At 40.1% G+C, this 4,883-nt stretch overlaps 1 protein-coding gene across 1 annotated transcript in view; it reads left to right on the forward strand.

Annotated features, from left to right (window-relative positions):
* The first annotated feature begins 3,540 nt into the window (after window positions 1–3,540).
* LOC106811556 (serine/threonine-protein kinase Warts-like) overlaps window positions 3,541–4,883 on the forward strand; it is an 18,962-nt gene continuing 17,619 nt past the window's right edge. The window contains exon 1 of the mRNA XM_014815228.1: window positions 3,541–3,651. The gene's annotated coding sequence lies outside the window, so the exon portion shown is untranslated. The remainder of the gene's footprint in view (window positions 3,652–4,883) is intronic.

The following is a 4,883-nucleotide window of genomic DNA, read 5'->3' on the forward strand; positions in this document are numbered from 1 at the left end:
CGCCGCACAGGAAATAAAAAATTTACCAAACTGAGGCCATAATAAAAATGTTGTTTGTTTGCCCTCACCCGACCGACCCGCCAAAAAGGGACCGACACAAACATTTTTATTGACCTTTTCGATTTTTTGTTTAAGTTTCTGTATGTGGCAGGCCTGCGGCATGTACGCGGGTTATAGTACTAGAGCTATGCACAGCCTGGCTGCGTACGTGCCTGCTGGCTGGGCGGCACTGATTGAAGTAGGGGGGAGGGGCGAGTGCATTATTGATTGTTTCACTTTCAGCTCCATGCGTGCCAGGGTGCATGTTCATATTACATATGTAGGGAGTGGGAGGGGGGCACCGCTGGTATGAGAGCGCGACAGCAAAACTTTCCTGGAATTGGAAATCACTACATTATAATTTAGATATTAAATAACTTTGAAGTTAAATTATGGATCTATATAACTGTGACAGATTAACTTTATTTTCCTTTCCAAAGACTAATATGTGCTAAGAAGATATTTATTATTTCTTAATTCAAGTTCCTTTTATTTTTAATGCTTTTATTTCCAGATTACGTGTATGTGTGCGTGCGTGCGTGCGTGCGTGCATGCGTGTGTGATCTGGAAATAAAATCATGCTCAATTTAGCTCTGAAGAACACAAGTTGTTAAAAGTATTTTATATGTATATTGTATCACTGTACAATGTACATTATATAAATCTGTAGGCAAACATAAATGATAAAAAGTATCTCCACATAAGCACACCTGAGCACGTAGACACCATTGCTGAATTTGTAAAAAGATCGACCCCCCTCAAAACAAGTCGACCACACTTTTCAGCCTGGGTCGGGTGAAGGCAAACAAAAAATTGTTTAATTGTGGCCTGATTATTTTGTTATTCTCTACTAATCTTCTACATTATTCTAATGAAATGAACGGTAAATTTAATCAAATATAGACTAAAAATAGTCAAATTCCGAAGCCTAAAGTCCATCCGAAGTACACAAACTCTCCATGTTTGTTGTGTTCGATTTTCTAGGTTATATGCTGTTAAACCTCTGCTAATTCGATAATACTGGGCATACCGCCAATCAGCGACCGCGTGTAATAAAATATGAGAATTTATAGGAATAATGGGCGGTCTTCAGAGACCGCTGATCTTTGAAAACGACTTGCGGACTTGTTCCGATTTACTACGCATCTGTGTATCGAAACGAGTAAAAAATATAATTTTTAAGAATACCTTAGAATGCACATCACCAAATTGCACCAGAGAGAGAGAGAGGGGGGAGGAGAGAGAATTCAAGAAACACATTTAAATATAAGCCCCGTCTACACGATGATTTTTATCCCGGGTTAAGCGTCTCCACGAGGGCCTAACCCGGGTTAGTGTAACCCCGCGATGTGAGGAGGGTTAACTAACCCGGGTTAAGAGCTGTCTCGTGTTAAGCGTCGTGTAGACTCTGCATGCTAACCCGGGATAGCGCATAGCGCGAGATTGTTCTTAACCCGGGTTAAGGAATATACTAGTCTATAGAGTGGCTGGCTGGCTGGCTGCATGCGTGCGTGCGTGCGTGTTTGTTTTTGTTCTGTATCTTTGCCAGTGTCTGGACAGTAGGTCACTATACTGAGCAAAAGTCCCCAGGCGGAATGTGCACATCGATGTTATTTGTCGCGGAGTAAAGACAACGCAGATTTGAACTGATTGGAGATGCAATAATGATAAAAGACTTTGGTAGACAGTTCCAGTCGCTGCATGACAGATCGTGGAATAAAAGAATTCTTGAAGATATTAGCATGACGTTTAAGTAGTGTGGGAGTAGGATTACCATATCGTTACATTGTAAAACCGGGCAGGTATGTAGCGACTTATGCGCCACCTGTAGGTGGATAAAGGCAGCATTGCTAGTTGTCTGGTATGCAGTATAAGTATTGTGAGATCCAACTGGCGTAGTAAAGAGTTAAGTGTGTTTAAGTGTTCCTTTCTATTTGAGTAAATTTGTAACTACCATGGGCGAAGAAAGTGCAAAGCTGAGGGGTTGGGGTCACACCGTCTATTATGTAGAGGGCACCAGTATAACCTGCTATATAGAGTCATATATATATACCTACTTTCCTAACAGGCGCATGCCACTATGTGCCATTACGTTATGAAAGTTTGCTGGCGGGCGTGCATGCGGCAATATTGGGCCAATATCACCAGGCCGATATTGGACCAATATCTGCCTATATTGACAAGAGGACAGGACATAACCGAAGTGTGCAATATTGCAACAGGATATACGTTTTACTGCAGTATATTAAAACAGGGTGTATTTTAGGGCGAAAAGCAGTTTGCGACAGGGTAAAGTTTTCAAGGTTCTCGAGGCACCCCCTACCCAGTTACGAGGCGAGTGCCCCTCCCCCCGGGACTTTGCCTGTCTTGTAATTCAACGCACGTCAAAGAAAACATCAGCAAAGCCTTCTTTCAGAGACGTGTGCAAATGTGCTGTGTTTCATCCCTATAACTATATGACACTGCGTCATGAAAGGCTGCATGCTGACAGGCATATATATAGACCTACACACGGCAATATATATCAATAAAACAAAACGCACAGACTATTTATAAAAAATTGCGAGTTATATGAATTTTGACAAAATAAAAAATCTATAAACAAAATAAGATATTAATCTACTATCGATCTAAGAATCTAAGAAATCGAATACAAATATCTAGTTTATCCAATGCTGTTTTAATTTGTTTACTCGTCATACCATGGCAAATTTTACATTCACATTTTGACCTTTGTAATAAGCACCGGTGGTTGCTATTATAGTGCACACCATGTGCGCGTTTTGAGAGTCTGCTTCTGGGAAGTGAATTGCTATCATGCCATTTATAGAGTATATATTTTGTAGAGGACGTCACGAAGCTGGTGTTCGTGTGACACTGACAGTTTGTCGTATAAGTAAAATTGCCCCAAACTGCCTGTTAACTTGACAAATTAAGTTGCAATAAATACATTTTAGATTTAAAAGAATAATAGCGTTAGGAAATCACGAGCATGAATGTGTTAGCACAGTGCTGATTTCTCACAACTGCCTCGGATACCCAGAAATTGAAACCAGGGTAATGGGAAAGTAAAAGTAAATGGCGGTTAGACTTATCGCGCTATATTTGTGTACAGTTCTGGAAACCTAAGTGATTAAGTGCGCTCTAAGTAATTATCTGCACTCCGAGTTTATATACTTGCATGCGTACTTTACGCATATGTGCCGATGATATGCGCATATATGTCCACTGTAGTGTTAGAGTATAATAGAGTACTCTACTGTCTACATATAGTTTATTAACAACGCCAAATGTTTTTCACAGTTTCGTGCATAGATTATTCATCGTATATACATAATATGTATATATACGCATATATTACCATATGCATAGATATAGAATACAGCAGATATTGTACACATCCTACACTTCGTTCGCGACTGTCTGCATCCTTATCGGTTAGTTAGTTCTGGTTGTTATCAGGAATGTTTCAGCGCGTCACGTGACCTATCCCACAAAGCAACACACCTCGAAACTATGGCTTGCTGGACTATTAATGTCACCTGAATTAGAATGCTTATTATGCGTGTTTCCAGTATTTACTTGAGTTATGTTTTCCCGTTAAACCCTTACGTAAGTATATAGTGTATCCTAATTATCTGATATCTAAGAATACTTGCGTATAACCATAAAGTAGCACTAAATGTAAAGGTCAATATTCAAGATGGCGTTCATTTCTTAGATTCTCCACATTCCAATTACATTGTGTAGTGCTATTACATTTCGGTAGCTGCGCATAATTCTCTAGTGTAATTATGTGGGTGCACATCTGACAGTTGCTTTTGCATACAATATAAAATATAATTATAGTGGTTTTAAACATGCGAAAACTTGACGTATAACCTCCTCCATTCTCACTTAGTTTCTAGGCATAAGTGGCTTGGCATTTCTGGTTCACTAATACTACTAGTAATAGTAATATTATTTACTATTAGTTATTACTATTAGTAGTACTAGTAGGAGTACAAGTCTAGTCTGTACTAGTGCAAAAATGTCCAAACTAGTGAAACCGTCTGCACCGGGATCTGTAGTACAAATTCTTGCTATACAAAGTCAAAAACATCTCTCTGGCTTGCGTGAACTGGATGCTCCTTAGTTATAATTATATTTCGAGACATACTCACATAGTGAGTAAAACAATGCAATCGATGCAATTTGTGTCCATCTCAGTTTGACTAAAATCTGAAATAGACTGAGCTTTTAAAACAAGGCAAACAAATCATGCGTGCGCTAATTTACAGTAGAGTAGGGTTAAGATTTCGATTACAACTGTTTGACTTGTGCTTTTCGGTTTTCCATGCCCTGATTGAACAGTGGTTGTAATTTGTTTGTTTATTGTACTAATCTCATGAAAGTGAAACTATACCTGTAATAACAAAGTTAGAATGCACTATCAGCGTGAGAAACAAGCGGTCGCCCAGTCGCCAGTGGCGATTAGAAAATCGACCGGGCGACTGCTTGCTCGTGTCAGCTGGTCCGGCGGGGCGACTAGATAATCGCCGCACAGGAAATAAAAAATTTACCAAACTGAGGCCATAATAAAAATGTTGTTTGTTTGCCCTCACCCTACCGACCCGCCAAAAAGGGGCCGACACAAACATTTGTATTGACCTTTCCGATTTTTTTTTTTAAGTTTCCGTATGTGGCAGGCCTGCGGCAACTGTACGCGGGCTATAGTACTAGAGCTATGCACAGCCTGCGTACGTGCCTGTTGGCTGGGCGGCACTGATTGAAGTAGGGGGGAGGGGCGAGTGCATTATTGATTAATTGTTTCACTTTCAGCTGCGTGCCAGGGTGCATGTTCA

The sequence above is a fragment of the Priapulus caudatus genome, unplaced genomic scaffold (genome assembly GCF_000485595.1).
Source record: "Priapulus caudatus unplaced genomic scaffold, Priapulus_caudatus-5.0.1 Scaffold19, whole genome shotgun sequence".
Lineage (NCBI taxonomy): Eukaryota > Metazoa > Priapulida > Priapulimorpha > Priapulimorphida > Priapulidae > Priapulus > Priapulus caudatus.